The 10,963-nt window shown below is 54.9% G+C and overlaps 1 protein-coding gene and 1 long non-coding RNA gene across 2 annotated transcripts in view; one reads left to right on the top strand and one right to left on the bottom strand.

Annotated features, from left to right (window-relative positions):
- The window catches only part of SCTR (secretin receptor), a 79,907-nt gene that overhangs the window by 29,571 nt on the left and 39,373 nt on the right, over positions 1-10,963 (top strand). The gene's annotated exons all lie outside the window — the stretch shown is intronic.
- LOC113225123 overlaps positions 4,172-10,963 on the bottom strand; it is an 11,048-nt gene continuing 4,256 nt past the window's right edge. The window contains exon 2 of the long non-coding RNA XR_003309761.1: positions 4,172-5,682. This is a non-coding gene — a long non-coding RNA (uncharacterized LOC113225123). The remainder of the gene's footprint in view (positions 5,683-10,963) is intronic.

Genomic DNA, 10,963 nt, shown 5'->3' with positions numbered 1-10,963 from the left:
AAGGAAGGAAGGAAGGAAAGAAACTCATATAAAATGATGAGATAAGAGCAGTATGTGGGTCTGCGTGAGTGTCTAATCAGGACGCTTGACCTGGCCTGGGCCTCCATGAGGGCTTTCTTGAGGAAATGATGTTTGAGCCAAGGCCTGAGTCTGACTGGTGGTTACTGAGCACAGACATGAAGGATCCTGCTGCAGGATGAGCACACAGGGGCTCATCGGCCCTTGGGAGATTTTCATCCTATCCTAAGAGTGGCCAAAGGCCCTGGAGAGTCTTAGGAGGCCGGGGTGTGACTGTCTGCATTATGAATTTTCACCTCTGCCACAGTGTGGGAGGCGAACTGGAAAAGGACGTGAGTAGTTCAGAGAGACCCGCTGGGAGCCCGGTGGTCTAGGCAAGAGATAGGATCATTGGGACTGGATAGGATGTCATTGTTTGGATTCCCCAGAAGCAGGTGACTCCAGGCCAGATCAGTAGGACTGGGAACCAAGACAGGGAAGGGAAGAAAGCTGGTAAATGTTGCGTCATCACTGTGGGCACGTGTGGAACACATGCCTCCAAGTCGCACAGGAGCTGGAGGATGCATCCACCAGTGTCCCATCAGTCAGAGGTGGGGCTGCTTCAGGGAACGCAGCTTTCATTCCCTTGCATTGCCAGCCTGCTGTGCTTAGGGACAGAATTGCCTCCAGTAGCTAGAGAAAGCCCTCAGACAAAGGGATACTGGGCCAGTGGGTGAAAGTGAGATTGGTTATGCCCAGAAAAGTTAAAGCTAAGGAGTTACAAGCAGGTTCCGCTGCGAGGGCTGGAGAGGTGTACACCCATAGCAGAGCTGTGTGGGTGGGAGACACTGACCACACACGGTGATGAGCTGGATTGGGAATGAGGTGAGAGACGGAGAATCCAGGATGGCCCCCAGGTGTCTGACTTGAGCAACTGGAGGAAGAAGTAAAGGAAGATCAGTATTTTGGAGGAGAGGAGATAAAAAATCACAAATGTAGTTTTAGACGTGTAGAGGTGAGACTTCAGAGTGGGGATGAGGGCTGGGGATAAACCTCCGCAAAGGCGCAGGTGAGGCAGAGGTTGCACCAGGAGAGTACAGGAGCGGGAAGGGAAGAGGACCCAGGAGCCAGCCTGGAGCCCTCCCGGCCCTCATTTGTCAGGAGCAACTGGAAGTAGAGGAACATGAGGGCGTGTGAGCAGCAGAGGCAGCAGCGTGGATGCTGCAAATGTGCTTTAGCCCATGCACTCGGCCACTGCGCGAGGGACAGGGACAGAACAGACATCTCTCCCATAGTGTGAGCCTTTGCTTTCCCTCTACCTGACTGCACTTTTCCTCTGGCTCTGACTGCACTTGGGGAGCCAGACCATGGTCTTATGGCATTCATGGGGGCACCGGAGAGAGCCTTCTGATTTCCTGCTACCCCCGGCAACTGTGTCTGGGACAGGAAGAAGCAAGGCACCAACAAGGCCAGCCTGAGGTGCAGCCGAACCGCGGGTGCGCCCCACCTCCTCTCCCCGAGGACAATGCCTGAAATTCCGATGACAGCAGCCCTGAGATAGGGCCTAGACTGCGGAGCCTCTCCGGGGGCTGATGGTGAACTTTCATTTACACTGAGAAGTAAGGGATGGTTATCTGAACACGAGATGTGTTTAAAATGTCCCACTGTTCTGCAGTGGTTCCAGGATGAGGCCCAGCTCCTGACGTGGCCCCTGTCCACATCTCCACCCCAAACACCGCCAATCAGCTCAATTCTCAACCAAATTGCTTGCAATTTCCTGCCTGTCCATTTCTTTCCTGCCTCCAGCTTTTGCACAAGCAGACCCCTCTGCTACAACGCCATTCTCCATCTTCTTCCCTCTGAAACCACCCGCCTTTTCAGACTCCTCTAGGAATGATGTCTGAATGCCCATAGCTCCTCTGGCCAAGCGAGTCACCCCGACTCCTGCAGGAGACTGTTTCTCTCTCCTCGCACCTCTGCACTGCACTGTAAAGGTGTGTTTCCTGGACTGTCCCTGCCCCAGCCTGAGGCAGTAACAGTGTCACCTTCTTTCTTCCCCAGTGTTTTTGACACAGGGCTTGCTAGACTGAGGATTCAGTGTGTGTTTGTTGACTGACTTACTGAGTGAATGAGGGCAGATACACGACCGAGAGCAGGGAGAAAAGAGAAAACAAAAGACCGCCAGCCCCAAGGAGAGAGTGGGAGATGAGATGGAGCCTTGGAGGCAGGTGAGGCCCCTGCAGAGGACACAAATGCCCCCAGCTGCCCAGCTTGTCACAGATTAGCTGAGGCGAGCAATGTGGTCCTGGTCACCGGTGGAGGGATGCTCTCCAGGGTCTGGCTTTGGGGGACAGAGGTGAGTCCCTGTTTTCCCTGGCCCTCCGCTATGGAGTGGTGAGCCGGCTCTGCCTGCCTCACTCAGGCCCTGACTAGTGACCATGCTGGCTGGGGTTCCTGCTCCCCTCTGAGCACCCAGAATTCCTGTTGGGCTGTCACAGTTCGAGGAAGAGACTCTCCCCACTGTGGTGGGAGAGGGTCTTCTGTGAGGCCACTCACGGCTGGATCTGGTGAGATGAGCAGGGCTGAATGCCAGCCAGGAAGCAAACAGAGTCAGCCGGAGTTGGTGCCACTCTTCCTTTCTGGGGCTCTTGGGTAGAGGATTCTCCCCACTCCTCAGTGTGCCCATTTTAAAGTGGGGGAAATAATCGGATCAACTTCATGATGCTGTTGTGGGGAATAAGTGAATTACTACCTGGAGAAGGCAGAAGCTCCTCTCATGGCCTCTGTCCCAGCCCTTTGGTGCAGCCAGGCTGACCTCTGCCATGAACGGCTGGGGTCCAGTTAGGCGCTCAGCCCTGCCTGTGGGTGGTGCCTCTTCTGCGAACCTCTTTTCCGGTCACCTTACCAATGCCAAGTGCACATTCATATGTGGGTGGGAAGTTGCACCCACGTCCATATCTCAATTCTGGGTTGACTGATCTGAGCAGAATTGCTCATCTTTCTTCCCTAAGGCTCCCCATGCAGTGCAGCAGCCCTTTGTGCCAGGTCCTGACTGTGCATCCAGGGCCGAGAAAGCTCACTGGGGATTCCTGCTTGACTTCTGCCTCACACTGACTGGGGGGACCTGGACAAGCCCTGACCATACCCCTCTCTTCCGGACCTTACTCTCACTGAGAAAAGGGCTCCCCTGGCTTTGCAAGAGCTGCGGTGTCTGGCCAGGCCCTGGTGGCAGAACCAAGGAGGGCCAGCATGCAGGTGGGTGATAGGGTGGCTCAGCTGACCCTTGCATCACAAACAGCTGTCACTGGGATCTGTTTTGCATATTGACCTTCTGCAGGGGGCATTTTAGGAAAGGGGATCTGTTACTTTGAAAACATGGTTTTAAAGCCCTAAAGATGTCCAAGGACTCTGCCTGCTGGAAAAGTCTTCAGGTCTGCCGCACTGAGGGGGTCAGAAGCCGGGGCCAAGGGCTCCATCTGGGACTGTGGAGCGGGTGTAATGTCTGAGGAAAAATCCCCTAAAAGACTAAGAGCAGAAATGGCCAAGGCCTAGATCTGGTGCCCAGGGGGCCTCTCTTAGCACCGAGGCTCTATCCTGGCACCTGTGTGGGGGACGGGACTGCTGGGGCTCTCCACTGAGGGTGCAGGGTTAATGGTTAAGCTCCCTGGGGTAGAGGTTAATATTTGAACGCCAGACGAGTTACAGGAAACACCACTCAAAGAGCTGTCACCGAGCCCGCCACACTTATCACAAATAAAAAATTAACTCTTCAGCTATTCCGGGTTAGGTGGCCAAGGTCTTACTGGCATTTTGTGGGAACATTTCACGGTCACCCTAATAACTGCATGGCCTGCCCCACAGGGCTATTTATTACTTTGTTTACAGAAGTCAATACCCCCTCAGAGCTGGCTGGTGGAAGGGCCATGGCTCTCCCCAGGGAAAGAATGTTCCAGAAGGACAGTGTGGTGACATGCAAGGTGTGGGTTCGATAAGTTAGACAGACCTGGGCATGTGTCCTGCTCTGTCACACAGGTGCTCTGTGACCTTGAGCAAGACGCTGGTCCTCTCTGAGCCTTAGTGTCCTTGCCTTCAAGTGGGGTCATGCCATCCACTTTTCCTTCTTGTCTGCCTGCTGGTTGCCCACTCCCCAGAGCATGGGTCCAGGAAAACAGGCTTTTTATTTTGTACCTTTTTTATTGAGGTGAAATTCACATAGCATGAAAATCACCATTTTAAAGTGAATAATCCAATGGCAGTTAGCGCATTCATAATGCTGTATGCGGCCACCAGCTCTATCTCATTCCAAAATATCTTCATCACCCCAAAATAAGATCCCTGTACCCATTAAGTCATCATTCCCCTCCATCCTTCTCCCCAGCTGCTGGCTATTACCAATCTGCTTTCTGTCTCTGTGGATTTGCCAGTGCTGGACATTGCATATCAACGGAAGCATTTGCTATGTGAGTTTTTGTGTCTGTCTGCTTTTGCCGAGAATAACATGCTTGAGGTTCATCCACGGTGTAGTACGAATCAGTTCTTCACGCGTGCTGGCTGTTACTGCAGTTTTCTCTAACATTCCTAGCTCCTTTCTGGAGTCTCCTGGCCCCCGATGCCCTCTGGCAGCCACACCCAGGACCATCCTCCACGGCTGCCCACAGCTCACCTCTGCCCATTCTTCCCTCGGCACCACTGATCTTGGCTCATTTCTCCAAAATATGTTAGCTTATGTTCGTATAACATTCTAGACAATTTAAATGTTTAGTTCTTAAAACAGCTGTGCAATAAGCACTATAATTACTCCCATTTCATAGATGAGAAAACAGGCTCCAAGGGCCCAGGATCACACAGAGCTGAAACAGGACTCAGCTTTGCCATCCAGTCTAATCAAACACAGCACAACTGAGCTGTGAATGACTGATAACCTTACCCTCCCGAGAGAAGGGTTTTCCATTAGAGAAAGCAAACAAAAAGAGACAGAGATTGCTGCTGGCAATTAATCCTTAATTCGCTTGAAAGGTGGTGTGAAATGAAGAGCTTTAGGTCAGGTGAGGAAGAGTTCTTCGGTGGATGAGGAGGGTTCCGTGAGGGTGGCACACACTTTGTGCAGTCTCTGGAAGGGGAGGGACTTAGCTCCCCTTGCTCAGAAGCTGGCCTAGGGCTGGCCTTCTGGACATAGATGGGCCAGCCTGCTCCAGAGAAGTGGCTGCTTGGTCTCAGGGCTGGAAGGGTTCTTCATCTCATCTAGTGCAGACTTCATTCAGTGTCTGATGCTCTTCCCAGTCTCCTAATTCCATGACTCTCTGCTTGAATACTTTCAGTGATGGGCACCTCATCACTCTCAAGAGAGTTCAGCCCATCCGACAGCTTACGATTCCTGGTTCCAAGACTCTTTAGCTGTTTCTCCTGTGATGTGCTTTTAAATACCTTTGTTGCCCTGGGATTTCAGCTCCTCTAGCCCCATCCTGACCACAGCTCCTGTGTGTCCAGCCATCACAAATGACAGGGACACCCTCTTGACTTAAGAGTGTAGATCAAGCCATTAGCAAAGTTGAGGAAAACTCACCAGGCTGCCCCTTGGATGGCCTGGGGATGGGGCCAGGGCTGAGCCAAGAGAGGCAAAGGGAGACACGATGCAACTGGGAAACAGGCCGCTGTGCAGGAGCTCGTCCTAAGCCACTGTGGGTTCTGGGGAGGAGAAAGGGATGAGTGGGGGTGAGCAGGGGTGGAGGTGCCTGAGAGATGGATGTGGCCGTCCGTAGGCAGAACCGGAAGGCAGGAGAGGACAGACACAAGGGCAAGACAAAGAGGAGCTGTGGCTTCCCCAGTGACCCCATCAGCTGACGAAGTGAGCACCAGGGACATGGAGGGTGTGAGTGGCCCAGTTCAGCATGGCCCAGCCTGGCCTCATGCCACTGCAGCCTGACACACTGCTCCAGAAATAGTCCCAGATTTTCATCAGGCCATCTGAGCTTATTTATAAATAGAGGACTGTAGGGTGGAGGCTCCACGCCAGGTAGACGCAGGGCAAACTCCCAGGCACTGTCCTGCCCTTTCAGATGGCCCTTTCCCCTCTCTCAGCCCTCCCCCCACCCACCCAGACCTGCCTCTGGGGCCACCTCTCTATCCCTATGGGCAGGCCAGGGGAAGCTGACATTGCTGGGTCTGCTTCAGACCAGGGGCTCCACAAATATACAGACCACGAATCTTTATCTATAAACCCCTTTGGGCGAAACTAGAACTTTCTCCATTTTCTGACTTTAATTCTGATTGCATTCTCCTGGGATGGCAGACATTTCCGGATCCTCCCCTGCAGTTTTCCCAGGGGGCTAGAGATTCACGTAGCACCACCGTGTTCAGGGGGATCTCGCCTGCGGCTGACGATGCTCAGTCACAGGTGGGGGCTGGCAGAGCCGTCTATCCCGGGCCACTGGCCCCTCGTGTGCTTTGCTGGGAGGCATGGGCTCGGCAAGGCTGTGTGTGGTCTGCCCATCCAGATCTGCCCCCACAGCCGTTTCTCCTCTGGGCCATCCCACCTGCTCAGGGCTGGCTGGGCAGCAGGGTACTTGCGCCCCTTCTGGAACCTTCCGTGTCCCAACTCATCACTTCCCCTCCATCTCTCCCCAGCCTGTGGGAATTCTTGCTCTTCTTCTGTTTTTCCCAAGTGCTTTGATTATTGCAGAATACCTCTTCAACCCCCAGAGGCCTTTGGAAACCCAAGCCAGGAAGTTTTCCTGTGTTTCTCTGTGACTTCAATCTGAAGAGGAAGGAGAGAGAAAAGGCAAAAAAACAAAAACCAAAAAAGCAAAAACAAACAAACAACAACAACAACAACAAAACAAGAGAAGAAAAAAGAAGAGATGTATGGATCAGAAAGTACTCCACTGTACCCACGTATCATTTAATTCTCTCAAAAATCCTGGGAAATAGTACTGTGCCCATTTTATAGATGAGGAAACTGAGGCTCATGGAGGTTAAGTGTCATACCCAAGGTAGGCTTGGGTCCAAAGCCCATTCTGTCTCCACTGCACCACCTCCCTCAACCTGGTATCCCAGACCGTCCTCCTGGGCCACGGGCACTGGGGCAGGCAGCCCCTCCTCCCCAGGCGGTGTTTGTGGGCTGGCATTGTCTTCTCTTGGTTCCCCACTTAAACTTCCCAGCCTTCCATCCAACCCCCTCCAGCCAGACAGTTGGTGGCAGAGGTGGCCATCAGAGACAACAAGGGGTGGGGAGGTCTGCTCTTCACATGCTTTGGATGTGCCTGCCCACACAGCTGATGTATATTTCTTCTAGCCCTGGCTCTCCTGGGGCGATGACCCCGCCCTCGTGGCTCAGTAAGTGTGGCACTATTGACAAAGCTCCCCCATCCCCTATCTCAATGAATGCCGCTCACCCCCGAGTCAGGCAGTGAACTGTGCTGCTCTGGAACTAAAACTGCCCAGGGAGACCCCAGTCCTGGGTTGTGTCCCTTCCCTGCCATGGATGCCTGGGAAGGCCAGAGCCAGGACAGGTATCCGAAGCTAAGCCAGGAGCGCTCTCCCCTGCCTCTCATTCATGCTTGGCTTGGGGGACTGGGGAGTCCAAGAGTGGGGTCCGAGATGCTGCATTCAAAGCCTGGAGACAGTGCAAGGCAGCCTCCACCGAGGAGGCCACACGGATTGCCCGGCTCCCCCAGGCCACATTCCCTCCAGCCCAGCTATAGCCACACGCCTCCTGTACTGTGGTTTCCTTCGTATGTTTTCCTTTCAATCAATGGACTTTTAAAAAACTTAGCCTCATCCTAAACAATAGTAGCTATAAAATCACAACTGTGATATGCTAGTTTTATAATGTTTCTAATGCACATTAAATTTTCTTTTAAAAAGTGCAACTGTGAAAAAATGTTCAACCATATACCAGCCAAAAGCACAGGCCACCAGTGAGTGGTGAGCTCACTGCACGCTGGGAAACCCTGGGTCTGTTCTGTGCCTTCTGTGCCCAGATGGTGGAGCCAGGGCTGGCAGAGAACAAGGCACTGCCACTGGTTCTCAGGAAACAAGCAACGCTGTGTGGGGCTAGCAGCCAGGTCTTCTGCCACCGAGGCCAGCCTGGAGGAGGCAGCCTGCCCCAGGCTGGCGAGATGGGAAGCCTGAGTGGGATCCCAGCTCCATTATCACCAGCTCTGTCACCCACACTTGTCACTTCCCCCTCTTGGAGCCTCAGCTCCCTCCTCTCTGCTGTGGGGCAGTGACCCTACTGACCCTTGGGCTGTTGTCAACGTCAGCTCTGATGTGTGATGTGCACCCAGCACAGGCCTGGCATGGCCTGTCCCCAGGTGTCCCTGGGGGCCCTGCCTGACATGACCCAAGTTAGGAAGCTTCTCAGACGTGCTGGCACCGTCCATATCTGTCTGGCCAACCAGCCAGACAGCCAGCCTGCGGCTGGTGCCCTGGCTGACCTGGCCAGTCCAGCCAGCGCTAAATCTGTTTTTCCCCAAGTGAGGCAAAAGTCTCCTGCCTTTTTTCATGCTCTGGAAATGCCCCAGCTGCTTCCGATGCAAGAGAGGCTGACCCAAGCTGGCAGGGGAGCTGCAACTCGAAACGAGGCGTCCTGCTGCCACCCTGAGATGGCCGCAAAGGGGAAGAGGGCCCCGGGTCAGCCTCCGCCTCCCGAAACTCCAGGTGTCAGGTTAGGTCAGCATGGAGACAAACAGTGGGCTGTCCGTAAAGGGTCCTCAGGACCAAGTCCCCATCCCACAGGCATCTGGGTAGGCCCAGGGTTACCTGGCAGGCCTGCTGAGTTCCCGAGACCCTGCTCAGGCCCAGCCAGCAGCGTCCACAGCTGGAATGTGAACAGGCAGCCTCGGGATAGTGGCGGAGCCCTCCCTGGGGCGTGCGCAGCAGAGAGAAGCTCCCGCTCCTCCTCTTGCAGGTGAAGCTTCTGGAATATCCAAGGGGTTCCTCATCTCCCATATGCCTCCAAGGACACAGACCCCTGCTTCTTGGCCTCATAGATGCTTCCACTGTCCTATGAAAGCCCCCTCCCCCCCACGGCCTTCTGTGTCCCTCTCCAATTCTACCACGCCCTTCCTCATGGCCGCAGCCTGCCCTTGTGGTTCCTGGGACTGCCCCACCACCAAAGCCCCCACAGGCATCGTGATTTCAGGACCGGGTTCCTTTCTGGGCCCTCCCACTCCTCCTCTCCCACTAGGGGGCTGGGCCTCTCTTCAGGGAGAAACAGGCCACACCTGCTGTGGCTTTCCCGCTCTAGGCCAGCATCCTCCCTGACCCAGGCCCTGGCCCTGCCCACCCTACCCTTCCCCCCCCCACCACCTCTCTCCAGTTCCCAGACCCTGGCTTGAACAAGGAGGGCACTAGGCAGCTGGGGCCAGTGTCATCTGGAGACAGGTCAGCTGGGTGGAGGGCTGAAGATAGCTTTCATCTCCTCCATTCCCTGGCTGTGACCTGGGAAACCGCTTCTGGCTCTGCTTGATTGCCGCGTTCATAAAGTGGAGGTAGAGCCAGGCACCTCGGGAACTGGAGGCACTGCCATGGGATTACATGAGCTCAAGTGTAGGACGCACAGGGCTCTTCCCCATCAGCACCACACCAGAGCTGACAGGCCCTGAACGCAGAATGTAGAAGTCAACTGGGTGTCAAGGTGAAAGCCCGTTTACGAGGGATGCTTGGCGGGGACTGGTGCAGGAGGCAGCGGTTCCAGCTGGCGTCCCTTCATTTGTTCATCCGCTGTGTTTGCTGAGCACCTGTGCTATGCCTGGCCCATCATAGGCCCAGGAGCCTGCTCTCCTGGGCTCTCTGCCTGGTGGTGGCGGAGGCATCTGTACCCAGGCACCAAGGTGAAGACACAGCTGGCAGTGACCCCCACTGGTAGGTCTGTGACCGCCTGTCTCACTTTCTGTGAATTACTCCTGGGAGCCAGGGGGAGCGCTGAGCCTGGAAATGAGGAACGCTCAGCGGTGAGGAGCAGGGAGGCTCAGAGTGGAAATTCTCAAAGCAAGTCCTGGAACCGCTGCAGCAGTGTCTTTGGGGAATTCTTAAAATGCAGATTCCTGGGTCTGGCCTCACAAGGAGGATCTGGGGCCTAGAGATCTGCATATCTCTGACAGGCACCCAGCTTCTGATGTAGACTGGAGGCTCACGCTTCTGCAATGGGACAGGTTGCCAGGGAGATTTCACTTAGAGGGGATGATGGGGCCAAGGACACTATGGATGCTCTGGTTCTGGTCACATTAATGCCTGAAAATAGATTCTTGCTCCTTAAAAAGCTGAGCATTTGCCATCTGCGTGCTCCCGCGACGTCTGCACACCGCATCCATCGCCCAGTCCCCAGAGCTAAGAATTGCCACCATTCAGGAGACCCAGCCTAGTCCAACCTCCTGAGTCCAGATGAGAAAGGAACAGGCCTGGGGAGGCCAGTGGGAAAGGGGTTGCCAGTCCCAGTGCCTGCTCCAGGCAGGCTTTTGAGGTGGGCTTTGAGCTCTTCCCCTGGATAGCCTCAGGAGGGAGGGGCTGGTCCTCCCAGAAGAGACGAGCAAGTGAGCAGGGCAGCTGGCAAGGTGGGGCGGGCCTGGAGCCCGGGTCAGCCGACTCGAGTCCAGGCTCTTTCTTTTTGGGCTCTGCCCTGTGCCACGTTCCCCAAACTGGAGGACCACTGACTGCGGTTCACCTCATGGGTGCCCCTCAGCTCATTTCCAGCCCCTTCCAAGCCTGGCCCCAGCGATGACCTCTCAGAGGGCACGGGTTCCAGAAGTCTGTCGCAGGAAGCAGTTTCCCTGTGTGGCTGCCCTTGGATCAACTTTGGGAGAATTGGTGGGTGGTTACGTGAAATGATGTCTTAAAAGACAGTACAGTCGGCCGGGCGCGGTGGCTCAAGCCTGTAATCCCAGCACTTTGGGAGGCCGAGACAGGCGGATCACGAGGTCAGGAGATCGAGACCGTCCTGGCTAACACGGTGGAACCCCGTCTCTAA

This window comes from Piliocolobus tephrosceles, chromosome 11, assembly GCF_002776525.5.
Source record: "Piliocolobus tephrosceles isolate RC106 chromosome 11, ASM277652v3, whole genome shotgun sequence".
NCBI lineage: Eukaryota > Metazoa > Chordata > Mammalia > Primates > Cercopithecidae > Piliocolobus > Piliocolobus tephrosceles.
This window is presented reverse-complemented; position numbering and strand designations above follow the sequence as displayed.